This window comes from Zea mays, chromosome 9, assembly GCF_902167145.1.
Source record: "Zea mays cultivar B73 chromosome 9, Zm-B73-REFERENCE-NAM-5.0, whole genome shotgun sequence".
Lineage (NCBI taxonomy): Eukaryota > Viridiplantae > Streptophyta > Magnoliopsida > Poales > Poaceae > Zea > Zea mays.
The window spans coordinates 98426668-98453437 of record NC_050104.1 but is presented as its reverse complement, the minus strand read 5'-3'; the positions used below and the strand labels follow the sequence as shown (position 1 = coordinate 98453437).

Sequence of the window (26770 nt, the reverse complement as noted above, 5' to 3'; positions counted from 1 at the left end):
CCACATTTGCACCACTTGTTTTGTTTTTGCAAATCTTTTTGGAAAATCTTTTCAAAGTCTTTTTGCTAATAGTCAAAGGTATATGAATAGAATTGCAAGAAGCATTTTCAAGATTTGAAATTTCTCCCCCTGTTTCAAATGTTTCTCCTTTGACTAAACAAAACTCCCCCTGAATAAAATTCTCCTCTTAGTTTTTAAGAGGGTTTTAGTAGATACCAATTGGAAGTATTTAGATGCAAATTTTGAAAATCTATCTTTAAATACACCAATTGAAAATATCAAGAATTTGCTTATCACAAGATAACAACTGAAAAACAAACTTTTATGAAAATCAAATAAATCTTCATTTCTAAAATTTTTGAAGTTGGTGGTGCGGTCATTTTGCTTTGGGCTTAATATTTCTCCCCCTTAGGCATTAATCGCCAAAAATGGAGACCTGAGAGCCCTTTTTACTTTATCCCCATTGGTACATGAAATATGAGTGAAGATTATACCAATTTGAGAGTGATGTGGAGTGACGACGAAGGGTAAATGATACCAGTAGAGTGGAGTGAAAGCCTTGTCTTTGCCGAATACTCCATTTCCCTTTCAACCTACGACTTAGTATAGAAATACACTTGAAAACACATTAGTCGTACCAAATGAAAGAGATATGATCAAAGGTATATAAATGAGTATGTGTGCAATGTTTCAATCAAAATTCCGAGAATCAAGTATATTTAGCTCATTCCTAAGTTTGCTAAAGGTTTTCTCATCTAATGGCTTGGTAAAGATATCGGCTAATTGTACTTTGGTGCTAACATAAGCAATCTCGATATCCCCCCTTTGTTGGTGATGCCTCAAAAAGTGATACCGAATGTCTATGTGCTTAGTGTGGCTGTGTTCAACGGGATTATCCGCCATGCGGATTGCACTCTCAGTATCATATAGGAGAGGGACTTTGCTCAATTTGTAGCCATAGTCCCTAAGGGTTTGCCTCATCCAAAGTAATTGCGCAGAACAATGGCCTGCGGCAATATACTCGGCTTCAGCGGTAGAAAGAACTACTGAGTTTTATTTCTTTGAAGCCCAAGACACCAGGGATCTCCCCAGAAACTGGCAAGTCCCTGATGTGCTCTTTCTATCAATCTTACACCCTGCCCAATCGGCATCTGAATAACCAATTAAATCAAAAGTGGATCCCTTAGGGTACCAAAGGCCAAACTTAGGAGTATAAACTAAATATCTCAAGATTCGTTTCACGGCCCTAAGGTGAACTTCCTTAGGATCGGCTTGGAATCTTGCACACATGCATACAGAAAGCATAATGTCCGGTCGTGAAGCACATAAACAGAGTAAAGAACCTATCATCGATCGGTATACCTTTTGATCTACGGATTTACCTCCCATGTCGAGGTCGAGATGCCCATTAGTTCCCATGGGTGTCTTGATGGGCTTGGCATCCTTCATCCCAAACTTGGTAAGAATGTCTTGAATGTACTTCGTTTGGCTAATGAAGGTGCCCTCTTGGAGTTGCTTTACTTGAAATCCTAAGAAATACTTCAACTCCCCCATCATAGACATCTCGAATTTTTGAGTCATGATCCTACTAAACTCTTCACATGTAGATTCGTTAGTAGACCCAAATATGATATCATCAACATAAATTTGGCATACAAACAAATCATTTGCAAGTGTTTTAGTAAAGAGAGTAGGATCGGCTTTTCCGACTTTGAAGCCATTAGCGATAAGAAAATCTCTTAGGCATTCATACCATGCTCTTGGGGCTTGCTTGAGCCCATAAAGCGCCTTAGAGAGTTTATATACATGGTTAGGGTACTCACTATCTTCAAAGCTGGGAGGTTGCTCAATAGAGACTTCCTCCTTGATTGGTCCATTGAGGAAGGCACTCTTCACGTCCATTTGATAAAGCTTGAAGCCATGGTAAGTAGCATAGGCATGTAATATACGAATTGACTCAAGCCTAGCTACGGGTGCATAGGTTTCACTGAAATCCAAACCTTCGACTTGTGAATATCCCTTGGCCACAAGTCGGGCTTTGTTCCTTGTCACCACACCATGCTCATCTTGCTTGTTGCGGAAGACCCACTTGGTTCCTACAACATTTTGGTTAGGATGTGGAACTAAATGCCATACCTAATTCCTCGTGAAGTTGTTGAGCTCCTCTTGCATCGCCAGGTACTGTTCAGTGTCCGGTGCGCCTCTAACACGCGGCTTTGACTTTGCGCGCACTGTTCTTCACTGTAGCTCTGATCTTCAGCTTTTGCAGGCGACCGTTGCGCGAAGTAGTCGTTGCTCTGCTGGTGCACCGGACAGTCCGGTTAATTATAGCAGAGCACGCTGGCGAAAACCCGAGAGTGGCTGGTTTGGGATTATACGGTCCTGGTGCACCGGACAGTCCGGTGCGCTAGACCAGGGCACACTCAGTTTCCTTGCTCCTTTGTTTTTGAACCCTATCTTCAATCTTTTATTGGTTTGTGTTGAACCTTTATGCACTTGTAGATCATATACTCTAGAGCAAACTAGTTAGTCCATTATTTGAGTTGGGCATTCAACCACCAAAATTAATACTGGGAAAAGGTTAACCCTATTTCCCTTTCAATCTCCCCCTTTTTGGTGATTGGTGCCAACACAAAGCAAAGCAAATATATAATTGCAAAATTGAACTAGTTTGCATAAGGTAAGTGCATAGATTGCTTGGAATTAAACCAATTTATAGTTTCACTAGATATGAATGGATTGCTTTCTTTTATTTAACATTTCGGACCACATTTGCACCACTTGTTTTGTTTTTGCAAATCTTTTTGGAAAATCTTTTCAAAGTCTTTTTGCTAATAGTCAAAGGTATATGAATAGAATTGCAAGAAGCATTTTCAAGATTTGAAATTTCTCCCCCTGTTTCAAATGTTCCTCCTTTGACTAAACAAAACTCCCCCTGAATAAAATTCTCCTCTTAGTTTTTAAGAGGGTTTTAGTAGATACCAATTGGAAGTATTTAGATGCAAAATTTGAAAATCTATCTTTAAATACACCAATTGAAAATATCAAGAATTTGCTTATCACAAGATAACAATTGAAAAACAAACTTTTATGAAAATCAAATAAATCTTCATTTCTAAAATTTTTGAAGTTGGTGGTGCGGTCATTTTGCTTTGGGCTTAATATTTCTCCCCCTTAGGCATTAATCGCCAAAAATGGAGACCTGAGAGCCCTTTTTACTTTATCCCCGTTGGTACATGAAATATGAGTGAAGATTATACCAATTTGAGAGTGATGTGGAGTGACGACGAAGGGTAAATGATACCAGTAGAGTGGAGTGAAAGCCTTGTCTTTGCCGAATACTCCATTTCCCTTTCAACCTACGACTTAGTATAGAAATACACTTGAAAACACATTAGTCGTACCAAATGAAAGAGATATGATCAAAGGTATATAAATGAGTATGTGTGCAATGTTTCAATCAAAATTCCGAGAATCAAGTATATTTAGCTCATTCCTAAGTTTGCTAAAGGTTTTCTCATCTAATGGCTTGGTAAAGATATTGGCTAATTGTTCTTTGGTGCTAACATAAGCAATCTCGATATCCCCCCTTTGTTGGTGATGCCTCAAAAAGTGATACAGAATGTCTATGTGCTTAGTGTGGCTGTGTTCAACGGGATTATCCGCCATGCGGATTGCACTCTCAGTATCATATAGGAGAGGGACTTTGCTCAATTTGTAGCCATAGTCCCTAAGGGTTTGCCTCATCCAAAGTAATTGCGCAGAACAATGGCCTGCGGCAATATACTCGGCTTCAGCGGTAGAAAGAACTACTGAGTTTTATTTCTTTGAAGCCCAAGACACCAGGGATCTCCCCAGAAACTGGCAAGTCCCTGATGTGCTCTTTCTATCAATCTTACACCCTGCCCAATCGACATCTGAATAACCAATTAAATCAAAAGTGGATCCCTTAGGGTACCAAAGGCCAAACTTAGGAGTATAAACTAAATATCTCAAGATTCGTTTCACGGCCCTAAGGTGAACTTCCTTAGGATCGGCTTGGAATCTTGCACACATGCATACAGAAAGCATAATGTCCGGTCGTGAAGCACATAAACAGAGTAAAGAACCTATCATCGATCGGTATACCTTTTGATCTACGGATTTACCTCCCATGTCGAGGTCGAGATGCCCATTAGTTCCCATGGGTGTCTTGATGGGCTTGGCATCCTTCATCCCAAACTTGGTAAGAATGTCTTGAATGTACTTCGTTTGGCTAATGAAGGTGCCCTCTTGGAGTTGCTTTACTTGAAATCCTAAGAAATACTTCAACTCCCCCATCATAGACATCTCGAATTTTTGAGTCATGATCCTACTAAACTCTTCACATGTAGATTCGTTAGTAGACCCAAATATGATATCATCAACATAAATTTGGCATACAAACAAATCATTTGCAAGTGTTTTAGTAAAGAGAGTAGGATCGGCTTTTCCGACTTTGAAGCCATTAGCGATAAGAAAATCTCTTAGGCATTCATACCATGCTCTTGGGGCTTGCTTGAGCCCATAAAGCGCCTTAGAGAGTTTATATACATGGTTAGGGTACTCACTATCTTCAAAGCTGGGAGGTTGCTCAATAGAGACTTCCTCCTTGATTGGTCCATTGAGGAAGGCACTCTTCACGTCCATTTGATAAAGCTTGAAGCCATGGTAAGTAGCATAGGCATGTAATATACGAATTGACTCAAGCCTAGCTACGGGTGCATAGGTTTCACTGAAATCCAAACCTTCGACTTGTGAATATCCCTTGGCCACAAGTCGGGCTTTGTTCCTTATCACCACACCATGCTCATCTTGCTTGTTGCAGAAGACCCACTTGGTTCCTACAACATTTTGGTTAGGATGTGGAACTAAATGCCATACCTCATTCCTCGTGAAGTTGTTGAGCTCCTCTTGCATCGCCAGGTACTGTTCAGTGTCCGGTGCGCCTCTAACACGCGGCTTTGACTTTGCGCGCACTGTTCTTCACTGTAGCTCTGATCTTCAGCTTTTGCAGGCGACCGTTGCGCGAAGTAGTCGTTGCTCTGCTGGTGCACCGGACAGTCCGTTGAATTATAGCAGAGCACGCTGGCGAAAACCCGAGAGTGGCTGGTTTGAGATTATACGGTCCTGGTGCACCGGACAGTCCGGTGCGCTAGACCAGGGCACACTCAGTTTCCTTGCTCCTTTGTTTTTGAACCCTATCTTCAATCTTTTATTGGTTTGTGTTGAACCTTTATGCACTTGTAGATCATATACTCTAGAGCAAACTAGTTAGTCCATTATTTGAGTTGGGCATTCAACCACCAAAATTAATACTGGGAAAAGGTTAACCCTATTTCCCTTTCAATCTCCCCCTTTTTGGTGATTGGTGCCAACACAAAGCAAAGCAAATATATAATTGCAAAATTGAACTAGTTTGCATAAGGTAAGTGCATAGATTGCTTGGAATTAAACCAATTTATAGTTTCACTAGATATGAATGGATTGCTTTCTTTTATTTAACATTTCGGACCACATTTGCACCACTTGTTTTGTTTTTGCAAATCTTTTTGGAAAATCTTTTCAAAGTCTTTTTGCTAATAGTCAAAGGTATATGAATAGAATTGCAAGAAGCATTTTCAAGATTTGAAATTTCTCCCCCTGTTTCAAATGTTTCTCCTTTGACTAAACAAAACTCCCCCTGAATAAAATTCTCCTCTTAGTTTTTAAGAGGGTTTTAGTAGATACCAATTGGAAGTATTTAGATGCAAATTTTGAAAATCTATCTTTAAATACACCAATTGAAAATATCAAGAATTTGCTTATCACAAGATAACAATTGAAAAACAAACTTTTATGAAAATCAAATAAATCTTCATTTCTAAAATTTTTGAAGTTGGTGGTGCGGTCATTTTGCTTTGGGCTTAATATTTCTCCCCCTTAGGCATTAATCGCCAAAAATGGAGACCTGAGAGCCCTTTTTACTTTATCCCCGTTGGTACATGAAATATGAGTGAAGATTATACCAATTTGAGAGTGATGTGGAGTGACGACGAAGGGTAAATGATACCAGTAGAGTGGAGTGAAAGCCTTGTCTTTGCCGAATACTCCATTTCCCTTTCAACCTACGACTTAGTATAGAAATACACTTGAAAACACATTAGTCGTACCAAATGAAAGAGATATGATCAAAGGTATATAAATGAGTATGTGTGCAATGTTTCAATCAAAATTCCGAGAATCAAGTATATTTAGCTCATTCCTAAGTTTGCTAAAGGTTTTCTCATCTAATGGCTTGGTAAAGATATCGGCTAATTGTTCTTTGGTGCTAACATAAGCAATCTCGATATCCCCCCTTTGTTGGTGATGCCTCAAAAAGTGATACCGAATGTCTATGTGCTTAGTGTGGCTGTGTTCAACGGGATTATCCGCCATGCGGATTGCACTCTCAGTATCATATAGGAGAGGGACTTTGCTCAATTTGTAGCCATAGTCCCTAAGGGTTTGCCTCATCCAAAGTAATTGCGCAGAACAATGGCCTGCGGCAATATACTCGGCTTCAGCGGTAGAAAGAACTACTGAGTTTTATTTCTTTGAAGCCCAAGACACCAGGGATCTCCCCAGAAACTGGCAAGTCCCTGATGTGCTCTTTCTATCAATCTTACACCCTGCCCAATCGGCATCTGAATAACCAATTAAATCAAAAGTGGATCCCTTAGGGTACCAAAGGCCAAACTTAGGAGTATAAACTAAATATCTCAAGATTCGTTTCACGGCCCTAAGGTGAACTTCCTTAGGATCGGCTTGGAATCTTGCACACATGCATACAGAAAGCATAATGTCCGGTCGTGAAGCACATAAACAGAGTAAAGAACCTATCATCGATCGGTATACCTTTTGATCTACGGATTTACCTCCCATGTCGAGGTCGAGATGCCCATTAGTTCCCATGGGTGTCTTGATGGGCTTGGCATCCTTCATCCCAAACTTGGTAAGAATGTCTTGAATGTACTTCGTTTGGCTAATGAAGGTGCCCTCTTGGAGTTGCTTTACTTGAAATCCTAAGAAATACTTCAACTCCCCCATCATAGACATCTCGAATTTTTGAGTCATGATCCTACTAAACTCTTCACATGTAGATTCGTTAGTAGACCCAAATATGATATCATCAACATAAATTTGGCATACAAACAAATCATTTGCAAGTGTTTTAGTAAAGAGAGTAGGATCGGCTTTTCCGACTTTGAAGCCATTAGCGATAAGAAAATCTCTTAGGCATTCATACCATGCTCTTGGGGCTTGCTTGAGCCCATAAAGCGCCTTAGAGAGTTTATATACATGGTTAGGGTACTCACTATCTTCAAAGCTGGGAGGTTGCTCAATAGAGACTTCCTCCTTGATTGGTCCATTGAGGAAGGCACTCTTCACGTCCATTTGATAAAGCTTGAAGCCATGGTAAGTAGCATAGGCATGTAATATACGAATTGACTCAAGCCTAGCTACGGGTGCATAGGTTTCACTGAAATCCAAACCTTCGACTTGTGAATATCCCTTGGCCACAACTCGGGCTTTGTTCCTTATCACCACACCATGCTCATCTTGCTTGTTGCAGAAGACCCACTTGGTTCCTACAACATTTTGGTTAGGATGTGGAACTAAATGTCATACCTCATTCCTCGTGAAGTTGTTGAGCTCCTCTTGCATCGGCAGCACCCAATCTGAATCTTGAAGTGCTTCCTCTATCCTGTGTGGCTCAATAGAGGAAACAAAAGAGTAATGTTCACAAAAATGAGCAACACGAGATCGAGTGGTTACCCCCTTATGAATATCGCCGAGGATGGTGTTCACGGGGTGACCTCGTTGGATTTCTTGGTGGACCCTTGGGTGTGGCGGTCTTCGACCCTCATCATCTTCCTTGTCTTGATCATTAGCATCTCCCCCTTGATCATTGTCCTCCTCTTGAGGTGGCTCCTCTTGATCTTTATCATCATCATCTTGAGCTTGATCCTCATCTTGAGTTGGTGGAGATGTTTGCATGGAGGAAGATGGTTGATCTTGTGCTTGTGGAGGCTCTTCGGATTCCTTAGGACACACATCCCCAATGGACATGTTCCTTAGCGCGACGCACGGAGCCTCTTCATCATCTAGCTCATCAAGATCAACTTGCTCTACTTGAGAGCCGTTAGTCTCATCAAACACAATGTCACAAGAAACTTCAATAGTCCAGAGGACTTGTTAAAGACTCTATATGCCCTTGTGTTTGAATCATAACCAAGTAAAAAGCCTTCTACAGCCTTTGGAACAAATTTAGATTTTCTACCTCTTTTAACAAGAATAAAACATTTGCTACCAAAGACTCTAAAATATGAAACATTAGGCTTTTTACCGGTTAGGAGTTCATAAGATGTCTTCTTGAGGATTCGGTGAAGATATAACCGGTTGATGGCGTAGCAAGCGGTGTTGACCGCCTCGGCCTAAAACCGATCCGAAGTCTTGTACTCATCAAGTATGGTCCTTGCCATGTCCAATAGAGTTCTATTCTTCCTCTCCACTACACCATTTTGTTGTGGCGTGTAGGGAGAAGAGAACTCATGCTTGATGCCCTCCTCCTCAAGAAAGCCTTCGATTTGTGAGTTCTTGAACTTCGTTCCATTATCGCTTCTTATCTTTTTGATCCTTAAGCCGAACTCATTTTGAGCCCGTCTCAAGAATCCCTCTAATGTCTCTTGGGTTTGTGATTTTTCCTGTAAAAAGAACACCAAAGTGAAGCGAGAATAATCATCCACAATTACAAAATAATACTTACTCCCGCCGATGCTTATGTAAGCGATCGGGCCGAATAGATCCATGTGGAGTAATTCAAGCGGCCTGTCGGTCGTCATGATGTTCTTGTGTGGATGATGAACACCAACTTGCTTTCCTGCTTGACATGCGCTACAAACCCTGTCTTTCTCAAAATGAACATTTGTTAGTCCTAAAATGTGCTCTCCCTTTAGAAGCTTATGAAGATTCTTCATCCCAACGTGGGCTAGTCGGCGATGCCAGAGCCAACCCATGTTAGTCTTAGCAATTAAGCAAGTGTCGAGTTTAGTTCTATCAAAATCTACCAAGTATAGCTAACCCTCTAACACTCCCTTAAATGCTACTGAATCATCACTTCTTCTAAAGAGAGTAACACCTATATCCGTAAAAAGACAGTTGTAGCCCATTTTACACAATTGAGAAACAGAAAGCAAATTGCAATCTAATGAATCTACAAGAAAAACATTGGAAATAGAATGGTCAGAAGATATAGCAATTTTACCCAATCCTTTGACCAAACCTTGATTTCCATCCCCGAATGTGACGGCTCGTTGGGGATCATGGTTTTTCTCGTAGGAGGAGAACATCTTCTTCTCCCCTGTCATGTGGTTTGTGTACCCGGTATCGATGATCCAACTTGTGCCCCCGAATGCATAAACCTACAAAACAAGTTTAGGCCTTGTTCTTAGGTACCCAAACGGTCTTGGGTCCTTTCACATTAGAAACAAGCACCTTGGGTACCGAAACACAAGTCTTGGAGCCCTTGTGTTTGCCCCCAACATATTTGGCAACTACTTTGCCAGATTTGTTAGTTAGCACATAGGAAGCATCAAAAGTCTTAAATGAAATGTTATGATCATTTGATGCAATAGGACTTTTCTTCTTAGGCAATTTAGCACGGGTTGATTGCCTAGAGCTAGATGCCTCACTCTTATACATAAAAGCATGATTAGAGCCAGAGTGAGACTTCCTAGAGTGAATTCTCCTAATTTTGTGCTCGGGATAACCGACAGGGTACAAAATGTAACCCTCATTATCCTGAGGCATGGGAGCCTTGCCCTTAACAAAGTTAGATAATCTTTTAGGAGGGGCATTAAGCTTGACATTGTCTCCTTGTTGGAAGCCAATGCCATCCTTAATGCCAGGGCGTCTCCCACTATAGAGCATGCTTCTAGCAAATTTAAATTTTTCATTTTCTAAGTCATGCTCATTGATTTTGTCACTAAGTTGAGCTATGTGATCATTTTGTTGTTTAATTAAAGCTAGGTGATCATGAATAGCATCAACATTTATATCTCTACATCTAGTGCAAATAGTAACATGCTCAACGTTAGATGTAGAGGGTTTGCAAGTATTTAATTCAACAATCTTAGCATGTAAAATAGCATTCTCATCTCTAAGATTGGAAATAGAAGCATTGCAAACATTTAAATCTTTAGCCTTAGCAATTAATTTTTCATTCTCAATTTTAAGACTAGAGAGGGATGCATTCAATTTGTCAATCTTAGCAATCAAATTAGCATTATCATTTCTAAGATTAACAATTGAATCATCACAAACATTTGATTTCTCAACCTTAGCAATTAATTTGGCATTTTCATTTCTAAGGCTAGAAATAGTGTCATGGCAAGTGCTTAGCTCACTAGTTAATTTTTCACATTTTTCTACCTCTAGAGCATAAGCATTTTTAGTCTTAACATGCTTTTTGTTTTCTTTAATAAGGAAATCCTCTTGTCTATCCAAGAGTTCATCCTTCTCATGAATAACACTAATTAATTCATTTAATTTTTCCTTTTGTTGCATGTTTAAGTTGGCAAAAAGGGTGAGAAAATTATCCTCATCACTAGGAGTTGCATACTTAGTGGAGGATTTTGATTTTACCTTCTTCCTTTTGCCGTCCTTTGCCATGAGGCACTTGTGGCCGACGTTGGGGAAGAGAAGTCCTTTGTTGACGGCGATGTTGGCGGCGTCCTCGTCGGAGGAGGAGTCGGTGGAGCTCTCGTCGGAGTCCCACTCCTGGCAAACATGGGCATCGCTGCCCTTCTTCTTGTAATATCTCTTCTTCTCCTTCTTCCCCCTCTTGTCGTTATCCTTGTCACTATCACTAGACAAAGGACATTTAGCGATAAAATGACAGGGCTTACCACATTTGTAGCACACCTTCTTGGAACGGGGCTTGTAATCTCTCCCCTTCCTTTGCTTGAGGATTTGGCGAAAGCTTTTGATGATTAAAGCCATCTCCTCGTTGTCGAGCTTGGAGGCGTCAATGGGGAGTCTACTTGATGTAGACTCTTCTTTCTTCTCCTCTGTTGCCTTGAATGCAACTGGTTGCATCTCGGGTGTGGAGGAGGCGCATTGCTCGATGATTTTCTTGGAGCCTTTGATCATTAGTTCAAAGCTCACAAATTTACCTATCACTTCCTCGGGAGACATTAGTTTGTATCTAGGATCACCACGAATTAATTAAACTTGAGTGGGATTAAGAAATACGAGTGATCTAAGAATAACCTTGACCATTTCATGGTCATCCCACTTGGTGCTCCCGAGGTTGCGCACTTGGTTCACCAAAGTCTTGAGCCGGTTGTACATTGCTTGTGGCTCTTCCCCTTGGTGAAGCATGAAGCGACCGAGCTCCCCCTCGATCATTTCCCTCTTGGTGATCTTGGTCACCTCGTCTCCTTCGTGCGTGGTCTTGAGCACGTCCCAAATCTCCTTGGCGCTCTTCAACCCTTGCACCTTGTTATACTCCTCTCGACTTAGAGAGGCGAGAAGTATAGTGGTGGCTTGGGAGTTGAAGTGCCGGATTTGGGCAACTTCGTCCAAGTCATAGTCTTCATCCCCCAGCGATGGTACCTGTACTCCAATCTCAACAACATCCCATATACTAGTGTGGAGTGAGGTTAGATGGTGCCTCATTTTGTCACTCCACATATTATAATCTTCACCATCAAACATGGGTGGTTTGCCTAATGGGACGGAAAGTAAAGGAGTACGTTTGGAAATGCGAGGATAGCATAGGGGAATCTTACTAAACTTCTTGCGCTCATGGCGCTTAGAAGTGACAGACGACGTGTCGGAGCCGCAGGTGGATGGCGATGAAGAGTCGGTGTAGCTTCCCAAAAATTCAAATCTTGAAAATTTCTCAAACTCGCTCTAAATTCAAAATGAATTTCAAATTTCATTTCAAAATGTTTGTTTGCGAGTTGATATCAACAAATAAAATATAGTGGTCTATATTCTCTCCAAAATCCTCCTCAAAATATCCTACAAATATTTCCCCAGTGATCCCCCTTAAATTCTTTCCAGAAATACTGCCCAGATATTTCCCAAGTGATCCCCCTATGATCCTTTCCAGAAATACTGCCCAAATATTCCACCGATATATTTCCAAGTATTTTCTTCTTGAGAAATACCTTCAGAATCATTTTCAAGTCCCTACAAATATTTTCTTCATAACTTTCCTCATGCTCATACGTATATGTATGCCTCCGGTGTCATACGTGAGCTCTACAAGCTAATATCACTTATACAAGACAAATACATGCTAATCTCCCACTAATCCTCTCATCCTCCCACTAATCCTCTCATCCCTCCCCCTAATCCACCCACCATGGCTATAAATAGAGGGGCAAGGGCCTCCTCTCATCCCACCCCAAGCCATTTCATGGCAACTCTCTCCCCCCACACCCAATCCATGTTCCACAAAAGCACACACTAGTACAAGGATCGTTCGATCGTTCTTCGATCATTCGTCCCCCTGTTCTTAGTTTGTTCGTTCGTTCGTCCGATCGTTCGATCGTTCGTCCGATCGTTCATGGTTCGTTCGTCCGTTCGTTCGATCGTTCGATCGTTCGTCCGTTCGTTCGTCCAAATAATCTTTTTCCTGCTGTTGTGCTGCCAAAATTCTGATCATTCGTTCGTTCGATCATTCGATCGTTCATCGTTCGTTCATAGTTCCTATTCATCGTTCATCGTTCGTTCATAGTCCCTATTCATCGTTCTTCCAGATAATCTTTGTCCTGCCGTTATGCTGCCGAAATTCCGATCGTTCGTTCGTCCGATCATTTGATCGTTCGTTCGTTCGTTCATAGTTCCTATTCATTGTTCATCGTTCGTTCATCATCACTATTCATCATTCATCGTTCGTTCATACGAACTATTCACCATCACTATTCACCATTACTATTCACCGTTACTATTCAGCATAGTTACTATTCATTGTTATTATTCATCGATGATAACTGTGGCAACCTTTTCGTCGCCGCTATTCACCGTTACTATTTATCGATCATCTGATCACCCCAAATTTCAACTACTCATCCGTCATGCTGTCCAGTCCACCTAAGACCAGCCAGACCAATATTTCAGTCATACGAACTCTTATCACCTTTGAGTAGGGATGATCAGGGACTCCCTGGTTTAGGGGAGGGCCTAAGGTGATGGCTCAGCTGGTTTAGGCGTGAGCAGAAGGATTGTCCCCTCATATAAGGACCGGTTTGTCATCTTTCACTACCTGTACTCATGATAAGTACAACCACTCGAGACTGTGTGGGCAGTCACTCAATCTGAACTCGTACGGTCCAACCCTAGGGTTATGAAGGCTGGGGAGCACCGGGAGGATAAGGAGGGGGAATGTTTTGTCCGGTTTGGACATGGCGGTGGCCTAACTCCTTCCGGTATAACCGTTAAGGTTAGGACGTGCGAGGAAAGAAAGAGATTCGGATTCGGATCTCATTGATCATGAGATCGCAGAGCCGGACTAGTGGGTAAAGTGTACCCCTCTGCGCAGAGTTCAAACCTATTCGAATAGTCTGTGTCCACGGGAATGGACGAGTCTGGTGTGGTATGGCAATTAGTGTTTTGTTTTCAAAAAAAGAGGTGCTTTTGAGAAAAGTGGTTTTTTAAAAGGTCCGGCGGTTGAGCCGTGAGCTATGGTGGACGGGAAGTCCAGTAGCTGTTTTTGAAAATGAAAACCAGTGGGAAACTGCTGAGAAACCTGGATGGTTTAGTCCAAGGGATTTTGTTCTAATATTGAAAAACTTCCTGCTCCTTTTGGAGAGGATGCGCTTTGCAAAAATACAAAATGTTTTTCAAAACAACCCTGCATAAAATATTGTTGTTTCTGCAAAATATCCTGAGCTCCACATATTCCATGCATTATATCCGATTTCCCCATTCCGTGGGTGAAGGCGGGCTGCTGAGTATGTTTGTACTCACCCTTGCTTATTTGTTGTTTTTCAGAAAAAAGAGATCGGGTAAGAGTTACGACTGTTCCCAACCTTGCTTGTGGCTGTTGGACCGCTGATTTGCTTCGCTGCGTATATCGGGCTGCTTCAGCCCCACTCTGATGATATGTCCCGAGTTGTGGACCAACTCTTAAAGTTGTTCACCACCTTTGTAGGTTTGTCTCGTTTAAGCAGATTTGGTATCATCTGATGTATAAATGTGTTTACTAACCTCCTGGCACTAGTAATTGTATCACATTTGAGTCCCAGAGGATTGGGGACGCTTCAGGTGGTATCAGAGCTGTTAGGTTGGTCGCAGGACGTAACCCTTAGCCTGATCCAAAAGTTTTTGAGTCAAAACTATTTTCTTAAAAAAAATTCTTGTTCTCATCCCTTTATTTCAAAAATGCTTTCCCCTTTCCTTCTCTCAGAAGTCAGATGGAGGTTCGCTGCCAAACCAGCTTTTGCCAGAATGAAGATGGTTTCCCCAAGTTGCTAAGAGCATGCACAGTTCGCCTCGGAATCAGGAGCCAGCCAGAGCATGATGGTCGTGAATTCATCGAGCATGGCACACAGAAGTGTGTCGTGACTGTATACATTGGATCCAGTCCGCACCATGTGGAATGGAGTGTCACTGCTGCTGGGCACAGATTCAAAGACACCTGCCAAGTCGTCGCCCGCAAGGCATTGAGGGCCCTGTGTCAGATCTATGAGGAAGAAGTGGCCGACACACCGCTCAGATTCTTTCCGCCCTTTCAGAGAAACCGTCCCGTTTGGATGGCCAGGATGCGTGCACTGGAAGGGCAGCAGCTGCTTGAGGACAACCCCACAGTCGTGCACCTCACTGCATACCTGCTCACACTGGATGCACAGTATGATTTCTTGGCTCGGCACCACCATCAGATGATTGCCCGAGCAGAAGATGCAGAGAAGCTCAACTGTAAGCTCCATGTGGATCTCACCTCAGCTCAAGCATGTGCAACTACCTTGGAAAGTCATGAAGTCATTGTTGTTCAAGCCCTGAAGCAAGCCAAGGATGAGCATGTCCAGAAGTTGATGGAGGCCTACTTGGTAACCCATAACCAACGTAGAGCCCTGCGGATTCAAGAACCCGCTTCATCCAACCCAGTTCAACCCATGAGAGTCGAAGGTCCCCAGATTCTTGAAGGTCACCCGGTCTCTATTAGAGGAGATAAGAAGGCTTGGGAACTCCCGGAAGGAGCCATAGTCTTGGAAGGAATTTCAGTCTTCCCTCAGGCTATGGATAAGCAAGAGCACCCCGAGTCCTCCCAAGATCCCCCGCCAGAGTTGTTTGAGCCCCTCACCATGAAGAAAATTCCAGCACCGTCCCGTGAGAACAAAGAAGAAGTTGCAAGCACCCCGCTAGCACCGCCGCCCCCTGAGGAGCTACAAGAGCCAGTCCTGCTTGAAGAAGAGTTCGACCCTGTCTTGCCATCTCAGTCACCGCCAGAAGAAGTCATCAACATCAGCTCCCTCTTAACCCATCCAGGAGATGTCTCAGATTGAAGTTGTGTGCCAGCCTTGCCAGAAGAGAAGTTGCCTAGTCTGAAGTTAGTTATGCCCAGTCCTCTGCATGCATTGGGTAGTGAAGTTTTTCTTCACTTTGGCTAGAGCCCTACGTGTATGAGAGGTAATCCTGTACACCCGTGTTTTGCAAAACTCTAATTGTGTGGCCCCCTAGGGCATTTCAAAATGAATTTCGCTTGATGTTTTCTCCCCCTTTGAGTGCACATGTGATGCTTTAACGTTAGTGCTCATAAGTTGCATTTAAGCATAGTTCTCGTTTCAGGAGCCAAGCAATAGTAGTTATGCTTAGCCCCCAAATCCGGGTAGTCTCTGCTTTGGAAAATCTCTATTCTTCCCTTATTCAAAACATTTGATTTGTTTGTGCTTATCATTGCTGAGCTTGTGTGTTTTCTTTCTTTTTAAGAAAGGTTTTCTCTAAAAACATAGATCACAAATTAGAGCTAATCCTCATCTTATGCTTCCATTCTCCCCTTAACCCATCTCAAGAGAAAAGCACCTTACCCAAGAAGATACCGGGAAGCTTACCCTTGAAGCCTGGAACAAGCTACAGAAGAAACCAGTCCAGCCGCTCAGTCAAAAGGATTGACCGTGAGAATCAAAGCACTGCCCCTGAGTCAAAGTAAACAGGAAAAGAGGATATAAGGAGTTATTACCATACAAAGAGGCAAAGATTCTTGGAACCAGAGACCACAAACATCAGGGTCATTGACCCCACCACTCACCCGTGCCCCTCGCACGCGTGCCTGCCTCCATGCGCACCACCACCGCCCCACTTCCCCTTTGCAGTGCACCCACCACCACCATCACTGCCAGCAACACCGTCCCCCCTCTCCTTGTCGTGTTTGCTGCCGCGTGGCACCTGCTCCATCACCACCACTCCACACACCCCGAGCACCACCATCAGTGCTGCTCGCCTATAAATCCCCCCCCCCCCCCACCAGATCCCTCAGTTCTCATCCCATGCAAAGCACACACCAGATATAATACCTTCTGCCAAATTGCAAGCAACTCCATTTTCCACTCCCTCGCCCCTAAGATCACAATGCTTGGTGACTCTTGGGTTGAAGACTATTGTACATGGTTCATAGTCCTTGGTTTCCTCCTCTGTATGATGGTAATACTCTTTGATAGAATCCTCCAGTGGGAAGAGCAAAGAGAAAGAAAGGGTCAGTGAGAAGTGAAAAGAAGATAGCGAAGAGAAGAAAGTTGTCCCAGAATCAACCCTGTGTCGGTCATCCCTCCGCAGCCTGTTCAAGCAGCAACAGTAGAAGAAGGCCTTGTAACGTCCTTGTTATGAGGTACTTCAAGGAGTTCAAATCCCCAAGATTCAAGAGTTCTACCCTCACTCATTTTAAGTGGGGTAGTGTTCCAGCAAGATTCCTGCTATGGAGAAAAAGAAGGACTGTAGCAAGCTTGTGGAGGACCAGATCATCAAAGCATATAAGTTTCTGGATGAGAAGTGGTCACCCAAGTTTCGTTGATGAAGCACCAGAAGACTAATCAAGGAAGTAATCCATGTGGGATTTCGCAAGAGAAAGGTTAGCGTGTTGGCATCAATGCTTCCACAATAAGCTAGCTGCCAAGAGAAAGCTAGAAGCCTGAAGATGATCCTTTAGTAGCTAGAATCATTGTTTGCAATCGGCAACCAGATGCTCCTCAAAGGCCAGATTTTGTTGAAGTTCCATCTCCTCTAAGAGTGTGCAAAATGAAGATATGTAGCTGAAGTAAAGCTATACCCATAACCCTTTTAAGCCGAATCTCGAGGACGAGATTCATTTTAAGTGGGGTAGATTTGTAGCATCCCAAAAATTCAAATCTTGAAATTTTCTCAAACTCGCTCTAAATTCAAAATGAATTTCAAATTTCATTTCAAAATGTTTGTTTGCGAGTTGATATCAACAAATAAAATATAGTGGTCTATATTCTCTCCAAAATCCTCCTCAAAATATCCTACAAATATTTCCCCAGTGATCCCCCTTAAATTCTTTCCAGAAATACTGCCCAGATATTTCCCAAGTGATCCCCCTATGATCCTTTCCAGAAATACTGCCCAAATATTCCACCGATATATTTCCAAGTATTTTCTTCTTGAGAAATACCTTCAGAATCATTTTCAAGTCCCTACAAATATTTTCTTCATAACTTTCCTCATGCTCATACGTATATGTATGCCTCCGGTGTCATACGTGAGCTCTACAAGCTAATCTCACTTATACAAGACAAATACATGCTAATTTCCCACTAATCCTCTCATCCTCCTACTAATCCTCTCATCCCTCCCCCTAATCCACCCACCATGGCTATAAATAGAGGGGCAAGGGCCTCCTCTCATCCCACCCCAAGCCATTTCATAGCAACTCTCTCCCCCCCACACACACCCAATCCATGTTCCACAAAAGCACACACTAGCACAAGGATCGTTCGGTCGTTCTTCGATCGTTCGTCCCCCTGTTCTTAGTTTGTTCGTTCGTTCATCCGATCGATCGATCGTTCGTCCGATCGTTCATGGTTCGTTCGTCCATTCGTTCGATCGTTCGATCGTTCGTCTGTTCGTTCGTCCAAATAATCTTTTTCCTGCCGTTATGCTGCCGGAATTCCGATCATTCGTTCGTTCGATCATTCGATCGTTCATCGTTCGTTCATAGTTCCTATTCATCGTTCATCGTTCGTTCAAAGTCCCTATTCATCATTCTTCCAGATAATCTTTGTCCTGCCGTTATGCTGCCGAAATTCCGATCGTTCATTCGTCCAATCATTCGATCGTTCGTTCATAGTTCCTATTCATCGTTCATCGTTTGTTCATCATCACTATTCATCGTTCATCGTTCGGTCATACGACTATTCACCATTACTATTCATCGTTACTATTCATCATTGCTATTCATTGATGATAACTGTGACAACCTTTTCGTCGTTACTATTCATTGTTACTATCCATCGATCATCCGATCACCCCAAATTTCAACTACTCATCCGTCATGCTGTCCAGTCCACCTAAGACCAGCCAGACCAATATTTCAGTCATACAAACTCTGGTGACTGTGATTTTCCTTCCAGTAGGGAACTTCCTATCTGGTCACCCATCCTAGGTTTCTCCAAGTTGAGCATGCTTAACTTTGAGATTCCTTTGAACCAGGCTTCCAAACTCAGATTCCAATAATTCTTGTTTCTAAATTCTTATCAAACTATTCCCTATCCAACCATGTCATCCCTTAAGCATGGTTCATGTTCTAGAAAATTCCCAAAATACTCTTATCCCATATTCTGCCTATAATCTCCCTGTTCAGACTAAGTCAGTCGATTCATTCGTCACTATTCTCACCAACAGTGAACTTCACTGTGCTACACCACATACACCCAGCTATAAATACACCCAGCTACCCTCTCCCTCTCCACACACACTCAACACCCTCAGCCAAGGCAAACACCCCACCCACTCAGTTACTCCGCTCTGCAGGCTACACGCATAGTGTCACTTCACCTCCAGTCCACCCTCCTGGTAAGCACCTCCGCTCCACCACCAGTAATATCACAACACCACATGACACAGATTCTACTCAAGACTCTACCCATCCATATATCGCTATTCTGACCACTATACTAAATATTAATTGGTATATTTGCTGGTTTGTATGTTTGCTTGTTTATGTTGCATAGTTATCGGAGCGTTCGTGCCGTCTCGTGGAGGCCAGATCTGCAAGTCTACGCTGGGCGGTGGAGCTAGAAGCCAGTTACGCAAGCTCCCCTTTCCCCTTTGCCAGATAAGCACGACAAGCTCACTGGATCCCTTTGATGCATAAATTACCTATGATTTTCAACCACAACCCTCAGCCTGTTATTTTATGCATGATATGATTTTGAGACAAGTTATTATGGCCACCCAAGCCGCTTGCCGCAATCAATCCTTAATATATTTGTTACAAATGATTTGAGAAAAGGTGTGAGTTTTTCAAAAGAAAATGCTTTTCAAAATGTGTATGATGAAGGGTTTTCACCCTTATCACCTTTGAGTAGGGATGATTAGGGACTCCCTGGTTTAGGGGAGGGCCTAAGGTGATGGCTCAGCTGGTTTAGGCGTGAGCAGAAGGATTGTCCCCTCATATAAGGACTGATTTGTCATCCTTCACTACATGTACTCATGATAAGTACAACCACTCGAGACTATGTGGGCAGTCACTCAATCTGAACTCGTACAGTCCAACCCCAGGGTTATGAAGGCTGGGGAGCACCAGGAGGATAAGGAGGGGGAATGTTTTGTCCGGTTTGGACATGGCGGTGGCCTGACTCCTTCCGGTATAACCGTTAAGGTTAGGACGTGCGAGGAAAGAAAGAGATTCGGATTCGGATCTCATTGATCATGAGATCGCAGAGCCGGACTAGTGGGTAAATTGTACCCCTCTGCGCAGAGTTCAAACCTATTCGAATAGTGATATGACCACGCCATTAAGCAACATGTTACAACCCCCAAGTCATACTACATCAACTCAAGTACAACCAACATCATCACCAACCTAAGTCTTTGATGGACCAATTACACGTAGCCGAGCTAAGAAGCTACAGCAAGAGGTGCACGCGCTACTTTATGAATTTCATTTAAACACTAATGATAATTTTATGCTACCTAAGTCGTGTATGTTGATATTACTTAGGTTCACCAAAGAGGAAGGACAAAACATATCAAGGGCGAATCAGCAAGAAGAGCTATATCCGAGTCAGTCCAGCGCAACAAAACCGTCCAAAAGAAACAGTCATATCTTTTGATTCCCAAAAGCTATGAAGGCCCATAAGTACTTTTTGGAAAGCTCTTGAAGTCTAGTTTCCAATGCTTCTAAAGCCGACTTAACCACATCTACCAGAAAGGAAGCCGACCTACTTTAGTGCCGACTGGTCAGAAGGTCAACAGTCAGCTTGATGACCAAGTTTTCGTATTAAACTGCATCATTCTACGAAGTTTCATTAAGCATGTTATATATGGTGAGAAAGCTTATCAAGTTAGCTTTCCAATGAACCAGTCCCACGTCATTTGAAGATTCCTAGAAGATGTTATTGTCAAAATACTGAAGGCTGCGCAGAAGTCAAACAGCCACACGGAAATCAATTCTGCAGATCTCCCGAAGAGGCTCCTTCACATTAGCTCGTGAAAATACTTTTGTTTTGTGTTTATACCTCGCTAAGGCTGGTTGTTACTAGTATAAATACCCCCTATGTCTAAGATGTAAGGTAGCTTATGATAATCTAAAATAGAACCCCTTTGTTCAGCTGTGTGCTAACAAATATTGAGAGTGATCTCTACCCCTTTGCTCTTGTGAATTCCTTCGCGGGATTGCAGAAGCGGCAGCTTCATCCGCTCCCAATTGGTGCTCCTACTCCCTTCGAGGTCTCCTCGATTGATTGTAGGTTGTGTTGGTTGGTTCTTTGAGAGTGTGGTTGGGCGAATCCTCGATTCAGGCTGCCGGTTAAAGACGGTGGTTGGCTTCGAGTTTTATTTGTCAGGTTGCACTAGTTATCGCTGCTTGCAGCAAGTTATCTTGGCTTCTTTGAAGCTAGTTATCTGAAGATTGATCCTACGTCGTGAAGATCGGGCATCATGACGCATCATCTGGTATCAAAGCCTCAGTTGCCACGGTAGGATTCTTTACCCTTAGCTACATATATTTTGTGTTCGTCCTATCCACCAAAAAACCATAAAATATTTTTGCCATAGCCCTTTGTTTCAATCTGTTGTTCCAGTGAGTTTTGTTAAGTTTCAGTCCTTAGAGTCTTTATTTAGTTGCTGGTCACTCTATCCTTTGTGTTTCCTTTGAGCCTCTTATATATATCTGAAAATATCCACAAAAAGAAAAATCTGAAACCATCATCATTTCCTTCGCGTTAACTTTGAGCCTATTTAAGTTATAGCTGCTGGTTGAGTTCTTTGTTAAGTATTATAAAGTGTGCAATATCATATCAGATCTCTGTGTTTAGTTCTATAAAAAAAAGAGTATCAAAAAAAGAGAAAAAAAGTAGAACAATCAATTTGTTTATGTGCACAAGTGCTGAAAATTTTATCAAGTTATTCAACCAGTTTGCTATTGTCATTTGGTGCAAAATTTTGGTTGGATCTGATTGCAACACTTGCATTCCAATCATACTCCTTGTCTGCATCAAATCTGAAATTTCTTGCGCGTGTGTTTGATCTATTTACATCACTCGTATCTTGTGGTCAGCACTAGGCAGGGAACTTCTAGTCGGATGGTTATTTAACTTAACAACAACTAGAATTCAGATTGTATCCCTTGTTTATTAATCCCCACCAAGCTCCACATATAAGCCATCGTAATCGGTACTCTGGTCTTGTATTCGCTTAACCACCACTTTCTTGTTACCACCACACATTTTCTTGCAACCCGCAAGGAACTCATAAGAGCTTTGGTTGGTAAGAGTGGTGAGGTTGTGAGATTCTATATAGCTTCATATTCCACCTATATTTGTTGCCTTGTTGCCACTAACTTCGCAGGAAGATGGATCCCAACGTTGAGATTGAAGAATGTGTCACCCTGATACAATTCAATGAGCTCAAACAAAGCATAGAAGCCAAGCAAGATCTGTTGGCACAAGATCTTCAGACACTTATGGCTGAAATCAGAGGTCGTCGTCGACTCCCCGACGGTGTAAGAAACCATGATGAAGATGGGGAAGAAGATGAAGGAAATTATTCTAGAAGAGCAAGTGAACATGGGAGGAGAAATCAAGGTGCTGCATATGGTAGAGGAAGAGGCCGGAATCGAAGAAATAATGACAATGAAGAATATGAATTTGGGGATGATCAGTCTCAACATCGCTATGGTCGTCGTCATCATAGAGGCGTCAACCAAGAAGAGAGATTTGGGAAACTTAAGTTTACCATGCCAAAATTTGATGGTAGATCTGATCCTGAAGATTATTTCACATGAGAATTGAAAGTGGAGAAAATCTTCCGCCTACATAATTATTCAGAGGAGAAGAAACTTGCAATGGCATCTCTTGAGTTTGAAGGATATGCTCTGATTTGGTGAGAGCAACTTCTTCATGATCGTGAAGAAGATGGAGAGGACCCTATTATTACTTGGCAAGAGATGAAGCGAGAAATGAGAATTCGTTTTGTGCCGAAGCATTATCGGCGTGATCTTTTTGATAAATTGCAGAATTTGAGGCAAGGAAGTTTCTCTGTTGAGGAGTATTATAAGGAGATGGAGAAGGCCATGATTAGAGCCAATGTGTATGAAGACGAAGAGCAAACCATTGCACGTTTCATGGCTGGGTTACACCGCAACATTCAGCGTATTGTTGAGTTTCAGCCGTACCAAAGTCTTATTGATTTGGTACATCAAGCCACCAAAGCTGAACGCCAGCTGCAACAAGATGCTAAGAGAAGCAAGCCCTTGTCATATGGTGCACGAACCATGACTGGAGGAAGCAAATCGATCTCAAGGTTTACTGCTGCATCCTCAGCAACAAAAGGTTCAACTCGAGGCTTGCGATCCAATATTCAAGGCAATTCTAGTGGAAAGAACGGTGCTGCTCCAAACACGAGTTATAAACCAGCAGCCTCCACTTCAACATCAGTGGATTCAACAGCCAAGAGTAGTGGTATTCAGTGTTTCAAGTGTGGAGGTCGTGGTCATGTCATAAAGGAGTGTCCAAATAATCGTGTGATCCTTGTGACTGATGATGAAGAATATACATCAGCGAGTGAAGAGGAAGCTGAAGCAGGAAATGAAGATGACATTGATAAATCTGAAGAACATACGTGATGTGAATTTGAGCATGGTACTACTCTTGTGGTTACACAAATCTTGAGTGTTCAAATGAAAGAAGCTGAAATTGGACAACGACATAATCTTTTTCAAACGCGAGCCAAAGTGCAAGACAAAGTAGTAAAGGTGATTATTGATGGAGGGAGCTGCCATAATCTTGCAAGTCGTGAGATGGTTGAAAAGCTTGGTTTGAAGTTGCAGCGACACCCTCATCCATATCATGTCCAATGGCTGAATGAATCGAGAGATATCAAGATTGGTTATAAGGTGAAAGTTCCGTTCAAGATTGGAGAGTATGTTGACACAGTGGAGTGCGATGTTGCACCCATGTCTGTGTGTCACATGCTGCTAGGAAGACCTTGGCAATATGACCGATATTCTCAGCATTGTGGAAGAACAAATCAATACACGCTAGATCTGAAAGGGAGAAAGTTTGTACTCAAGCCTATGACCCCTCAACAAATCATGGTTGAACATTTACAAAAGAAAACTGAAATTAATGCAGCAAGTATAGGAGGAGAAGAGCAAAAGAAATGAGTGCCATCCACAATTCGGTGAGTGAGTGCTACAAGCCAAATTCCAAAGATAAAAAGAAGGAAGAGGGAGAACATCTAGTTATGCTAGCCACAAAATCTGAGCTGAGAGAAGTGAGGAACAACCCATATCAAGTGCTCTTTGTACTTGTGAACAAAGATGTTTTGATTTCTCCTAACGACATAACATCTCTTCCTAGTGTTGTGGCTGATCTTTTGCAGGACTTTGAAGACGTGTTTCCACAAGAAACACCGGCTGGACTACCTCCAATTCGAGGGATTGAGCATCAAATCGATCTTATTCCAGGGGCTGCACTTCCTAACCGTCCACCATATCGAACCAATCCTGAAGAAACTAAGGAAATACAAAGGCAAGTACAAGAACTTCTTGATAAAGGTTTTGTTCGTGAAAGCTTAAGCCCTTGTGCTGTTCCTGTGATTTTAGTACCTAAGAAAGATGGATCTTGGAGGATGTGTGTTGATTGTAGAGCTATAAATAATATTACCGTTCGCTATCGCCATCCTATTCCACGACTAGATGATATGCTTGATGAATTAAGTGGTTCCACAATTTTTACTAAAATTGATTTGAGAAGTGAATACCATCAAATAAGAATGAAAACTGGAGATGAATGGAAGACTGCATTTAAAACAAAATTTGGGTTGTATGAATGGTTAGTAATGCCCTTTGGGTTGACTAATGCTCCTAGTACTTTTATGAGATTAATGAACCATGTCTTAAGAACTTTCATTGGAAAATTTGTTGTTGTCTACTTCGATGATATTCTAATTTACAGCAAGTCTTTTGATGAACATGTGAAACACATTCGACAAGTTTTAGATGAGCTTAGAAAGGAGAAATTATTTGCTAATCTTGATAAGTGCAGTTTTTGCACAGACCATGCTGTGTTTCTTGGCTTTGTTGTTTCAGCAAAAGGAATAGAGGTGGATGAATCCAAGGTGAAAGCCATCAAGGATTGGCCAGCTCCAACGAATGTAAGTCAAGTAAGAAGTTTTCATGGTCTTGCTGGTTTTTATAGGAGATTTGTGCGAGATTTCAGTACCATCGCTTATCCTTTAAATGAATTGACAAAGAAAGGTGTTGAATTTAAATGGGGAAACTCACAAGAAGATGCTTTTCAAGAATTGAAGAAACGTTTGACTGAAGCACCTGTACTTATTCTTCCTGATTTCACTAAAACTATTGAAGTAGAATGTGATGCTAGTGGGATTGGGATAGGAGGAGTTTTAATGCAACAAGGAAAACCTATAGCATATTTTAGTGAAAAATTGGGAGGTGCTCAATTAAATTATTCTGTGTATGACAAAGAATTGTATGCTTTGGTCCGAGCGCTTGAAACATGGCAGCACTACTTATGGCCAAAAGAGTTTGTTATTCATTCCGATCATGAAGCTTTGAAGTATTTGAAAGGGCAAGCCAAACTGAACCGTCGCCATGCCAAATGGGTTGAGTTTATCGAAACATTTCCATACATTGTGAAATATAAGAAAGGTAAGGACAATGTGGTCGCTGATGCCTTGTCTCGAAGGAATGTGTTGTTGAATCAACTAGAGGTAAAAGTTTTGGGTCTTGAAAATTTGAAAGAAATGTATAATGATGATCCTGAATTTTCAGAACCATACAATCATTGTAAAGATGGAAAAGGTTGGGAAAAATATCATATACATGATGGATTTTTGTTTAGAGCTAACAAACTTTGTGTACCAAATTCTTCGGTTAGATTGCTTTTATTGCAGGAGTCACATGGAGGCGGTCTAACAGGTCATTTTGGACAAAAGAAGACTTATGAAATGCTCAGTAATCATTTCTATTGGCCCAAGATGAGGAGAGACGTCATCAGATTTGTGGAGCATTGTGTCACCTGTCACAAAGCTAAGTCAAAATTGAACCCTCATGGTTTATATACTCCTTTACCCGCTCCTAAAATTCCTTGGGAAGACATAAGCATGGATTTTGTTTTAGGACTGCCGATGACTCGAAAAAAGAGAGATTCTATTTTTGTTGTGGTTGATAGATTTTCAAAAATGGCTCATTTTATTCCATGCAACAAGAGCGACGATGCTTCACATGTTGCTAATTTGTTTTTTAGAGAAATCGTGAGACTACATGGAGTGCCCAAGACCATCGTATCTGACCGTGATGTGAAGTTTGTGAGCTATTTTTGGAAAACATTGTGGGCAAAGCTTGGGACTAAACTTTTGTTCTCCACCACATGCCACCCCCAAACTGATGGCCAAACTGAAGTGGTGAATCGTACATTGTCAATGCTGCTGTGAACAATGGTAAAGAAGAACTTGAAGGATTGGGAGGAATGTTTGCCACACGTGGAGTTTGCTTATAATAGGGCAGTACATTCTACAACTAATTTATGCCCCTTCGAAATTGTATATGGGTTAACCTATTGCTCCGATAGATTTGTTGCCCCTTCCATTGCAGGAAAGAACCAATATGGAAGCTTCCAAGCGTGCTGCATATATAAAAAAGATACATGAGAAGACCAAGGAAGCAATTGAGCTCAAAGCAGTGCGCAAGGCTGCAAGTATGAACAAGCATAGGAAGAAAGTGTTATTTGAGCCGGGGACTTGGTTTGGATTCACTTGCGCAAGGAGCGTTTTCCTGATCAGCGCAAATCCAAATTGATGCCACGAGGGGATGGTCCATTTCGTGTTCTTGCCAAGATCAATGATAATGCATACAAGATAGATCTTCCACCAAGCTATGGCGTGAGCAACACGTTCAATGTTGCTGACCTCTTACCATATACAAGCGAAGACATTTTAGAGTCGAGGACGACTCCTTTTCAAGGGGAGGAGGATGATATGACCACGCCATTAAGCAACATGTTACAACCCCCAAGTCATACTA

At 42.1% G+C, this 26770-nt stretch overlaps 1 pseudogene; it reads left to right on the top strand.

Moving 5' to 3' along the window:
- LOC118473459 (uncharacterized) overlaps positions 1-26607 on the top strand; it is a 32338-nt pseudogene extending 5731 nt beyond the window's left edge.
- The last annotated feature ends 163 nt before the right edge of the window (positions 26608-26770 follow it).